Source organism: Globicephala melas, chromosome 8, assembly GCF_963455315.2.
Source record: "Globicephala melas chromosome 8, mGloMel1.2, whole genome shotgun sequence".
Classification (NCBI taxonomy): domain Eukaryota; kingdom Metazoa; phylum Chordata; class Mammalia; order Artiodactyla; family Delphinidae; genus Globicephala; species Globicephala melas.
The window spans coordinates 97,065,428-97,078,503 of NC_083321.1; positions in this window are offsets into that span (position 1 = coordinate 97,065,428).

Genomic DNA, 13,076 nt, shown 5'->3' on the forward strand with positions numbered 1-13,076 from the left:
GTACACAGGGGCTAGTGGTGCGTGTCTTCAGCAGCTAGCTAAGCAGTCTTTTTCCAAGACCCTCACCTTTGGCCGTACAGAGGCCCTCTCACTGGCTGAGAGCAAAGAGCAGCACCCTGACCATTTGTTCCTCGGTCTCTCGCCTGACCAAGGGGGGCCAATTAGGTCCAGTTGTGATGGAAGTGGGAAGGGAGTTTTTCTCTATGCATTTGACCCTTGGAGCGACTCCATCTGTGTCAGAGGCCAGAGGGCTGGAGAGTGGCAGCTACACTCTACCTCATCTGGCCACAGCCAGCCCTGTGTGCGGTGACTATTCTATTCCTTTGCCTGATACCCTAAGGTCCTGCAGATCTACGGGGCTGACAATGCCCTCATGCCTCCCCCAGATATAGAACTTGACTCCATTGATCACTTCAGAAGGTGGATGTTTGGTGGTCGGGGGAAGAAAGATAAAATATAAACACTAGCTATTAGTCCAATGTCTGTTTTGCTTTAAAAGTTAGTATTTCTATTGGTAAAGGGTGGCAAATGCCAGCCTCACCACCCACCTCCAAGGCCTGTCTTTTTCTCACTGTGGGATACAATGAAGTAATTTATAAGAGGCATTGCAGATAAATACTGAAATCTCATTTATCAGGGTTCTTCCAGGGCTCCCAGCTAGTTTAAAATCTAACAAGCTTGCTAAATGTTAGGGCCCCGAAAGTACCCTAAAACATATTCATCAACTTCCAGAGATTAAAATCAGTGTGCTTTAGAAAGAAAAAAAAAAAAAAGAACCAGAAAATGCCAGCTGCCTTTGCAAACAGCGCATTGGAAAAGGAACATAATTGCGTCCTTTCCCTCTATATCCAGGAACTTCGACCGCTACTGTGCTACATCAGGTATGTAATGAAAGACAAATGACAAGAAATCTAAACAGAAGAGGCGAGCTGAAGTAACTGTAGTTTTTTATGTTTGGGAGAGGCTGAGAGAGAAAAGGAGCATTGTATCTCGGATTAACAGAACTGCAGGATTTCATTAATGACGGCCCAGCTTTTTAGCAAAAGGAAGATAGTTAGGGCAGTAAAAGAGAACATGACTACAATGTGCTCTGCTAATTGGAAATGTATATTATTTTCAGGCGATGTGTGTGTGGGGAGGGGGACTGGGGAGGATGAGAAGAGACCCGTATTGAGAGGCTGGCAGGGAAGAACTGGATGTAGGGCGCCCCAGGTTGGGCTGTACCAACGGGGCAGTTAAGGGGCCCTTTCTTGCAGATATGAACGCCAGTGCCCAGAGCCCTCCCTCCCCCATTCCCTTTTAATTCAGTGGTTACGTAGGGGCTTCTTTGATGGCAGCTTTGAAGTTGGTGGCTTTGAGATTACTCTTCCTCTGTGACCTTGACCACCAGCCATGAGGTTAAGGGGGGAAGGGGAGGGGAGGAGGAAGGCGCTAGGGTTGGAAAACGGAAAGGAAGGAGAGGGGAGGGGAGGCAAGGCCGCCCTAAGACATTTCTGCAGCATTCCACGATGTTTCTGATCACTCTGCAAAGTTAGAATATGATTGCAGCCTTTGCACCAGGAAGGAAAGAAACCATTTAAATGAAAAAGTAGCTGCCTTAGCAGGTCAAGCACATAGTTACATTAATGTCGTGTAGAACAATAAATCAACTTCGATCTCCAATTGAAAAAATGCTAATTTAGCTCAGCGATTCACTGATTGTACTTTCCTCTGATAGAAATCTTTTCTTTTATTTAATGCGAAGCCTTGATTTGACAGCCTCCTCTAATGGTGCTTGCAGACTCTCAGCATTTCAGTGGAATTCTGATCATGGTTTTAATATTCCGTGCAGCTCTGCCCCCTCTGATTTCACGCTCACACATTAACGAGAGCTGACACTGGAGATTAGACTCAGACAGCTGGAATGCCAGGTCTTTGTTGCAGCGTGGACAGGAGCCAACGTCGTTCAACCACAGCCAAGAGGGACCTGGGAAAGTCTTCTTAAGAAGGAGGGGAAGGCGGGGTGGGGGGCTTGCGGGAGGGTGGGAGAGGGGGATGGAGGCCCAAAAGAGAGGCAAGGTAGTTTCTGAAGGGCCTAGGAAAAGACATATTTGCAGAAAGCCCTTTTGTCTCTGAAATGCACATTTGAATCCATTTTGATTTATTTCGAGGAAGTGGATCATTACAGGGAAATCCCAAATTGGTTGCAGTGTTTTTCTGTAAACTCTGAAAACACAAGTGTGATGCATGGGATAGAAATGGCTCCCTGCTTCAGCTGCTCACTAGCTTGTCTAAGAAACAATGGTGATTACGAGCCGGAGGAAGAGTGCTTACATAAGGAAATGTGTTCCCCCTTTGCCTTAAAAAAAAAAAAAAAAATCACTTAGTTCCAGGTGAATAGATGGGGAAATAAAACTAGATTTATGAGCCCAGGCTGCCTGCTCAACTAGTGACTACCCAGGCAAGAAAGGAAGTCTCGTAGCCTAACTGCCTTGATCCTAATAAATGGTTTCCTGATACCAGAAATCAAATAAAGATCCCTAGTTTCATCTAAACCATGAAGCAGCTTGTGCTCAGATAGTGTCCACGTTGCAGAGGAAAAGGCAGGGTGCTGCCTGAAACAGTGGCACAACTTTCTCCAAAAGCAAATGACAGATGATCAAAGTTGCAAAGATAGCACATTAATACTATGTCAAAAAAAAAAAACCTGTTTCTTCTCCCGGGGGAAACCAATTGAGTAGAAATAACAAATGTCCTTCTTGCTAACTGTATCATTAATAATAATCATACTTTGCATTTTTATGGGATACCAGGATTCTAGAGTCCTTTATAAATATGCATAGGGGAAGGCTGAAGAAGGGAGGTGAATGTACCCATTCCCAATGTTTGGATGAGGGGACTGAGGACCAGGGCCCTGCAGGGGCTTACTGGGAATGAAATAGCAAACAATTACAAAGCCTGCTGCAGCTGGCAGGAAGCCATCCAGGCACTTTCTCTGACACCCACTGCTCTTTGCTATGAGCGTGGCTTTAGTTTGGGGATGAGATGAGCTGGACCATCTTGTATCACTTTGGCCTATTGTTCTTTTTGCCCTTCTGCCTGGTCTTGGTTGGATCACCGCCACTGACATAGGTTTATTCATTCAACCAGTATTTACTGAGCCCTGAACTAGGCAACATTTTGATTAAAAAGAAGTATGAGTTAGGATGAAGCTATGTATTACATGCATCCCTAATATTTTAATAAAAATGCAGAGGCCATGTCACAGTGGTTAAGAGCAGAGCTTATAACACAGCACGTATCCGAGTAATTAAGAACAAGTCAGACAAATTTGTACATGAATCTCAGGTTTTCTCTACTGGCTTCGTGACCTTTAGGAAGGTCACTTCTCTCTAAACCTAAGTTGTCTTGTCTATAAAATGGGGATTAAAGTGAAAGAACCCTTAGCTCCAGTGCCTGACCCATAGTAAGCGCTCAATAAATGCTAGCTATCGCTGTTGCTGTTGTTCGTTTCATATCGTTGTTGGGAGGATTCAATGAGAACACACACGTACACACACACATGCATTGCTCAGTCATAATAAACGCTCAATAAGTTCTGCGTATTTTCATGGCGCACATTAGAATAGACAATCCTTATTGCCTTCAAAGTACTCTCCTTGATAGCTGTATGTTTATTTCCAAGATAATGAGAAATTGCTCAAGGCATTTTGGGAACTCTTCTTTAGAATCGTGTGTGGACACTCTCGGTGCTCTCTCTTAAATATCTTCAAATGTAGCACATCTTCATCTTCAGAGGGTGGATTTGTTGTGGGAAGCTACTAAAAAAGTTGCCCTGAAGCTGTGTCCCGTGAATATCGTGGGCAATCAAGCTGGGAGAACATTGTTTTGGAAATAACGTGCCTATAAAGGAATTAGATTGGTTTTCGTGTATGGCATCTAAACTGAATCTGACCACAATTCCAAAAGAGGCCAAGAAGCGTCTGGAGCAAATGCAGCCATTTAAAAGTATACATGTAGCCTCCCAAGGAGAGGACTCAGAAGGGATCGCAGATCGTGATACTTTGTGGGGAAGAGAGTAAAACATTATCTCATGGTCACATTTTATAACAGCCTTCCCTGAAATAGCTGATGGTGCCCGGCAGAAGAGAAGGACGTGCCCATGAGTTCTTCAGACGATGCAAAATCTGAGGTTCATGTCTCTCGACTTGTGGCCCTTTTAGCTTATGTACAGCTTTAGTCCAGGGTCAATTTCCTCATTTATTCAGAATTGATTAGGCACCTACTGGGCTTCTGGCTAGCTACTAAGGGTTAAAGTTTACTAAATCAAGATCCCTACCTCAAGGGTCTCACAGTCTAATAGGGAAAGTGAACAAATAGTTGCAACACAGAGAGGTGAGCGCTGTCATAGAGGGACACGTCAGGCGTGGGTAGAACGTGGAGGGCCTTGTATATACATCATGCTCAGTGTGTGGATGTATCTTAGACGTGACTGGGAGCCACTGATGGTTAAAGCTAGGAAGGAACGTGCTCCCATTTCCCTTTCCCTTTTGTTCTATCTATCCTTATCCCGATTCCCGGCCTCCATGTCTTAAGAACTGACCCAATCTTAGACTACCTATCTTAGCCCTGAGCACAGCTGAAACATCATTGTGCTTCTTCTTGATCTTTCTCCCTTACTAAGGGGCTCTTTGGCAGAGAGAGAGGGGAAATCTTTCCTGAGTCCTGCTTCCAGGAAGATTTAGGATGTGTGATTTATTATAATTTCAGTTGTAAAAGGTTTGGGTTTGGCTTAAAGAGTTGTTGTGTTTTTCGTTATTATTTTTCAACTTATAAAGTCTGAGTCTGTTCCAAGGGCTGTAAACCATGGCAGCTTCCAGTGGTCCCAGGTAGCATCCCCCATAGTCACATTACTTACAATTGGTAATAAATGGCTTTGACCAAAGGGGAGAGTAGATTAGCTGAACAGAATGCTTAAGTGCCAAAAGATGGGGCAGACTGCTTCTGGTGGTTAGATATCATTGATCATATCAGTAGCAATACTGCATATATAGGATATGCTGGAAGTCAAGGAGCCTGGGGTGGTTTTATTTCTACCTCATTGCTTTGCCTCCGTAACACAGAGGCAGGAGTACCACTTGTGCCAACACACTGTCATTGAAAAAGATCCATTTGTTCAGTGTGTGCAATTATCCTGACTCCGTGTGTTCACGGTCAGAGCACCTAGAAGTATCTAAATGAGATGTAGGAGACTGCAACTGTCTCCTGGGATCTGAATTGTCTAGTGGCTTCGGCGTGTTTGAACCATTCTGAATGGTCATGATAATAGCATCTCTTAGAAGACTGACTCTCAACCTCAGTATTGTACCACACACGAGTTTCAGGTGGGTTATAAGCATAGCACTTGTGGATAATTTGCTCAAGTTTGTAGGAAATTTAATTGGAAAATATCTAAGGAGGTTATCTCTAGAATGCCGCCTCATCATGTCCCTTCTAGTATGCTTTCTGAAATGGAAGAGAAAAGTGTGGTTATAGGGAATTAGAGAATCTCTGAATAGCCCCCAAAGAGAGTGCCATATATGCTAATATATGTCGATGTCATGTGTGTCCCAATGGAAAAAAGGTTGAGAACTACTATGCTGGAAAATGACATTTGGTGTAAACACAGGCACATCATGTATGCAATTCAAATGGAGTTTACTCATTGTGAGATGAGAAGAGACTACATAATGATGATGTCTTTCAGTAACTGGGTTTCAAGGTGTATTTTCTGAGACCGTTATCTGCTGTAGGATCCAGAAGAACAGGGTACATGCCAAGTAGTCTATTTGTCCCATTATTGTGTAATCCTTAGTTATCCTAATTAGGCCTGCAGATTTTCCCAGTGCTTCTGCTTGTCTCTGAGCAGTTCCTGGGATTATGAGGGACTATAGTAGAGGTTATGGAGGTCATGAGTATAGGGAATCAAAATTTGTTGAACATCTACTATGTGTTGGTAGTATATATATTAAATACATATATAATGTAATCCTCACAGTCCTACAAGGTTTTATACCCATTTCACAAATAAGGTTTCTGAGACACTAAGAAACCTACATAACGGGGCTCTAAAGTCAAATCCTAGAACTAACAGGAATAATTTGAATCCAGATCTTTCTGAAACTCCAAATCCTTGCTTCTTTTCTGAGCGTGTGCCTCTCACAGGGTTGCTGGGCATGGGAGGGCGCACACATCCTCAGTGGTTCCCTTGTAGGACATGAGGGTAGGATTGGGCCCAGTATAAAGTTCAAAGGCTTGGGATCAATTTCAATAACTAGGGCCAAGTAGGGCTCATCCATGACAGCATCTAACGGAATACATAGGTCGAACCATGTGAGAGTGCCAATACTTGACCATTTTTTGTCTATAAAAAAGGAAACTTTATATGATTCAACCTAATAAAAGTAGTATCAGCAGTGCTAAGCACACTTAATACGTTTGTCTCACACACAAGATTGAAATAAAAATCTGGCTATTAAAATGGAGACAGAAAAGGGCCATTCACTTTGGCTCCCAAAGTTATATATCTGTAGCTCCAAGTCAACTGAATGCGGTAGCCCTGCTTGAGACTTGTGACATCTGCAGAAGCAAGCCTCCTACAGTGAGAAAGAGAGGAGAGGTGAACTCTACCCTTCTCATGTCATCACAGGCTCTAGGATATGAGGTGTAGTCCCTCACATCCTTTCTAGGATGCTTTCTGAAGTGGGAGACAAAAGTGTGGTTAGAAAAGTGTGCAACTAAAATCACCTGCCTGGCTCTCCAGCCCTGTGTCCCTGTATACTTCAAGGAAGGCTAGTGACTCACTGTTATGGACTGAATTATGTCCCTCAAAAAGATATGTCCCCAATACTGCAGAATGTGACCTTATTTGGAAATAGGGCTGCTGCAGATCTAATTAGTTAGGGTGAAGTCAGACTGGAGTAGAGTGGGCCCTTTATCCAATATGGCTGGTGTCCTTCAAAAGAGAAGAGACACCCAGGGAGAAGATGTGACAACACTGAGGTATCCGCAAGCCAAGGATTGCAGACAAACACCAGGAACCAGGAGAGGCAAGGAAGGAGTGTCCCCTACAAATTTCAGAGGAAGTGTGGTCCTGCTGATACCTTGAATTTGGACGTCTAACCTCTAGAGCTGTGAGACCATAAATCTCTCGTTAAGTCCTCCAGTTTCTGGAATTCTGTTGTGGCAGCCCTAGCAAACTGTGACACTCACCTGTTAGACTGTCTATGTATCTCCTTCTGCTGCTGTCAGTCAAGATGATTAATAAAATAAAATTATTATATAAAAAGATAAATCCTAGATTTCAGAAAACAGGGCTCACTAGAGTTATTTCTAGACTGTTCTAAAGGGTTTCTTTTTTTTCCTGAACCTTAAGTTTGAGGGCTACATATGCAGACTGGTGTCTTAGCAGGAGGTTTTCATTCCATTTATGACAGTCAACCTACGTGTTAAATTTACTCTGAGCCTAAGTCATGGCCTAATGAATTCTGAACAAATGTGCTGCTTTCCCACTGAATGACAAGGTAAGGAAAGTCAATGAGGTCTTCTCTGGCAACTGCGATTGGCCTTCACACCATCAGCAATTAATTTATGTTAAATTGAAAATGTTATTGGGGAGGCACACTATTTTCTGCTGTTATCATCATTGGCAACTAATCCAGGATTCACTCATCAGGTCAGTCAATCATTAGCTAGACCCAGACCCAAGATGGTCACAAATAGACTCACCCAGTATTTATTGAGTATCTGCCATATATAGACACTGGTCCAGAGACTTTGACTGAATGATTTCATTGACTCTGTACCACAATTCCAACACATAGTTATCTCCATTAAAACATGACAAAAATAAGACTCAAAGAGGTGAAATGACCTGCCCAGAGTCACACCACTAGTAAGAGCGAAACGGTGAGCTTTGGACACAAAGATCAGACATGGGCATGGCAGAGAGAACAGCTCCCAAGAAGTACCTCACCGGGATGGTTTGAGAAAATCAAGGAGCATGGAGAATACTGGGGACCAGGAAGTGGTACTCAAAACCACTGGGCATGAGGGAGGAGGTCTAGAGTAGACCCCTCCCCCGGACCGCCATAGCTGTGGTCATCAGAGATCTGAACTTGGAGGCAGAAGGTCTGCTGTTCAGCTCTACCATTTACAGGCCTTCTGTCCATGAGCTAGAAACTGAATTTCTGGCCTCCCTGGCCTCATTGTTTTAAACTGCAAGATGGGAACAACTGTACCTTTGTTCTTGGGGTGTTCTGAGGTTTGCCCACGATAATACACATACAAATATATAGCAGTTGTTAGGTAATCAGTAAAATTTAGCTTTCTGTCCCCTTCCCCAATTACATCCTGGGCTGGCCCAGAGCTAAAGTCAGGTCTTTCTGAGAAACCCTATGATGCAATGTGCTATTACAAGCTTGATTTTTCAAAGACAGCCATTTTGTTTTCTTTTTTTAAATGATAAATAAAATATTCTCAAAGAAAATCATTCATTTAGTCGTCAGATATTGTTTCTACAGATACCAAAATTCTACATATACCAAGCATGGCTGGATCAGACACAAGGAATTCGAAGATACTGCCTGCCCTGAGAAACAGTCTTTATCCCTTCACTGAAGCACTATAAGGATTTATAGTTTTTAATAGTCTTTCCTGATATATATCTCTATGCATACATAATCATAGGGAAGGTATGTTTTTGTTTCAATTGTTTCTTAACATTATTTTCTGAATACCTTACCTGTGTGGGGGAAGTCATGCTTCAGCCTCAGGGCCTTTGCACTTCCCCCGTATATCCTCATGGCTTGCTGCTTAACTTTCCTCAGGTCTCTAATCAAATGTCACTTTATCAGACACCTTATCAGAGAGGCTGCCCTGACCACTTATCTAAAATACTCTCTTACTACCCCTTGTCTTTCTCTTCCCTTACTGTTGCAAATTGACCCTTAGATTATTCATTACCTAATATTATCTCATAGGTGTGTTTACTTATTTATGTATCATCTCCCATATCCAGCCCCTTGCCCTGGCCGCTAGAATGTAATCAGCATGAGGGGCAGGGCTGCATTTTGTTCTGACGTATCCCTAAGACCTACAACAGTGACAGGCCTATTGTAAGTACTCAAGAGAAGTTCCATGTTCAACATTTCTACTGACTATATAATAAATCACATATTTTCCCTTGTGTTTCCAGAGCCACAAAAATTTGCTAATGAGCCTCCCCCAGCTTTATTCACTTTACACTTCCCTCACTATGCAGTAAACATATGGGCAAATTTTATGTTTATGTATTTTGGTAAGGATTGCTCTGTCTTCCCTCCCCACCCTCGAGCCCCTGCCCTGCTCCCAGAGTGTGTGCCCCTGTATCCCTGAGAGCAGACATGTCCCGTAGCATCTCCTGGAGGATGGCCTCTGTTTCTCTCCATCTAGAGCTCCAGGTCCAGAATGCATACACGAGGGATCTAAAGCCAATTTTTCTGACTGGCTTGTATCTGCAGTGCTCCCAAATTCCTCACTAATAGCTATAAATGTACAAAGGAAGGAAGAGTGAAAAATTTGATGTGCAATGAATCAAAATTGACCTGGCCTACATTTTGGCATCCTTTCTGACACCCACCTGAGACCTCCCACCTTGCTATCATTATCTCTCATTAGAAATGACTCAGGAAGCCCAAGGTAAGCGGTTCTAGGATGCTGACTGGATTTGTGGGGCTGTTGATAACAAGCCACATTTCTCTCTCTCCCTCTCCCTCCCTCTCTGACTGGCTGTGTAGCAGGACCTTTGGGGAGAAATGTTTAGTGGTTAGCAAGAAAGTAATTAGGTCCAGAATTGCACATCAGCAACATTTCTCTATTTTCAAATGGCCAGCACTGAGGATTTTACCATTTATACCTCGGTGCTAAGTTAGATCAGGTATCTTAGCTTCTTAGTTTCAGAGTTTGTTATTGTTTATTTTTGTTTGTTTGTTTTTTTATATATGTAATTCAAGGTTCTTTCATACTACCAGGACACTACTGGAGGCAGTCACTGTTCTTAGTTCCATTCCTCTCCTTTCAGGAATTTTCTATGTATAAATAAGCATGTATGTACACTATTCTTTTTTCCCCTCCGCAAATGGATGCATACACACTATTCCACACATCGCTTTTTGCTCTGCAATTTGTCTTACGGATCTTTCTTCAATATACACAAAGAGATGACCCCACTTTAAAACCACTACCTAGTATCCACTTCCATGAATGTATCATATTTTATTTTACCAAGCCCCTATCAAGGAATATTTAATTCGTTCCCATTTTTTTGCAATTACAAACAATGTAATAAATCATTTCACACATGTGCAAGTATATCACCAGGAAAAATTTATAGAGGTGGAATTTCTAGGTCAAAGGATGTGGACTGTTTACATTTTGACAGATCATTACAGACGCCCCTCTGTAGACAATCTGACAACAAACCCTCCCATACAATTTGGGCAAACACACAAGACCGACTCCTTCCTCGCATTCTCACCAGCCTTTTCATCTTTGACAGTCTAATTGGCAAACATATTATTTCATGGTTTCTACTTGCATTTCTCATGTGTTTAAACACTATTCATATTTCTGTGGATTGTCAGTTCATGACTTTAGTCTAATACTGTTCTGGGTTATTGGTCATAGGACTTTTAACAAGGAAGTCTGTATGTATTAAAGAGATAAGCCCTTTGGAATATGGGAATGTTTTCCCCTGGTTTGTCAATCTTTAAATTTTATTTATATTTCATTTACCATGCCAAAAGGTGGAGTTAGATGTAACACTTCTCCATTCTGAGACTTTAAAACATTTTTTATTTTATATTGGAGCATAGATGATTAACAATGTTGTGTTAGTTTCAGGTGTACAGCAAAGTGATTCAGTAATTTGTCAAGCAGCAAGAGATAACTAATACATGTATCTTCCCGAACTGTCTTACTGTCATAGTTTTTTCAATTGATCCTTTTATGTTACTTAAGGATTGCAATATTGTCTGCAGGTAATGATAATGGTGTGATTTTTTAAAAATCACTTTATTGTTTCCCCATCAAGCCTGATGCCAGATTTACGAATTCATGAATTTAAAAATTTTTAAATTCATGAATTTTATTATGCTAAGGAAATCTATTCATTTATTCCCATTTTATTAAGTGTTTTAAAAATCAATAATGATGTTGAACTTTGTCAATTTCCTTTACAATACTTAAGAGTATTATCTTATGATTTTTAGGCTGAATTGTATTGAACAGGGTTGCATTTTTGCATTAATATTCATAAGTGAGAGTGATCTTATTTTGCTATCTATTGCTTGTGAAATAGTGGCTAAGTCTGAAGTTACTGTCACTTCCTTGATGTTTCTGTAATCCATAGAAGCGGAAGCTTTTCTCACTTTTTCTATGTCCTGCAGCAGTATAAATCAGCGTAGGCAAACTTTTTCCATAAAGGGCCCGATAAGTATATTATGCTTTGTGGGCTGGATGGCCTCAGTCCCCAAATATTCAACTTACCAGTGTAGTGGGAAAGCATATACAAATGTGTGTGACTGTATTCCAATAAAACTTTATTTATGAAATGAAGAGGGGGTTGGATTTGGCCCACGGACCATAGTTTGCCAAACCTTGGTATAAATCAGTCTTCTCGAACTTTAACGTGCATGAAATCTCCAAGGAACCTTGTTAAAACCACATTTTCCTTCAGCAGGTTTGCAGTGGAACCTGAGAGTGCAGGTCTCACTGGCTCCCAGGGGATGCCCATATGCTGGTCCTCAATCACTGAATCACAAGGCTTTAAATAACGCTGAAACCGTCTGTTTTTAAAACAGTTTGGTCGAATTCACTTGTGAAAATATCTAGGCCTAAGTTCTTTCAAATTTGTCTGTATTTTATTAATACTGGTAGTTTTAAACTTTTGGCCTCTTCAGGGGTTCGTTCTTGCAATTTATGGTTTCCCAGAAAAGTATCCATTTCAACTAGTTCATATTTGTCCGCAAACAGCTGAGCAAAGTCGTTTTGAAAGATTATTTTCTTCTCTATTTGTGGTTATTTCTTTTTTCTTATTTCTTCTTTCAGATACCTGTGCTTTGATTAGCTAATGTTTTATCTATTTTATTTTACTTTTTTAAAGGTCTATTTTTGAAAAATTAAAATATAGTTGGTTTACAATATTATATTAGTTTCAGGTGTACAACATAGTGATTCAATGTTTTTTTATAGATTATACTCCATTTAAAGTTACTAAAAAATATTAGCTATATCCCCTGTGCTGTACAATATATCCCTGTATCTTATTTTATACATAGTAGTTTATACCTCTTAATCCCCTACCCCTATCTTGCCCCTTCCCCTATTATTTCAGAAAGATACATGCACCCCAATGTTCATACCAACATTATGTACAATAGCCAAGATATGGAAGCAACCTAAGTGTCCATGAACAGACAAGTGGATAAAGAAGATGTGAAATATTACTCAGCCATCAACAAGAATGAAATTTTGCCATTTGCAACAACATGGATGGACCTGCAGGGTAATATGTTTAGTGAAATGCCAGATGGAGAAAGACAAATACTGTATGTTAAAGGTCTTGAGTATATTTATTTATTCTACCCTGTCTGGTTTTCCTTTTTAATTTCTGCTTTTATTTTTGTTTTCTTCTGGATTACTTATTTCCCCTGACTTCTTGAGTTTCATACTTAATTCAATCTTTAAAAATCTTTCTTTTATTAATGTAAACAATATTAAACCATGACTACTTCACTGAACTTCGCTCTAACTGTATCACATAGAGTTTGGTATTATTATTTTCTACATAGGTATCAATTCTTACCTTGATTTCCTCCTTGACTCAAGAATTATTTAAAGTTTCTAAATTTCCTAGATGGTAGGTTTCTTTTCTCCTAGTTTTAATTTTATTACATTTTGATCAAAGAATGTTGTCTGTAATATCCTCTCTTGATCTATCATTAACTCAGAGAGGCCTAATAAGTCCCTTTCTACTGATAAGTTTCTAGTAATTTCTGTGGACTTTGCTTCCTGAATTG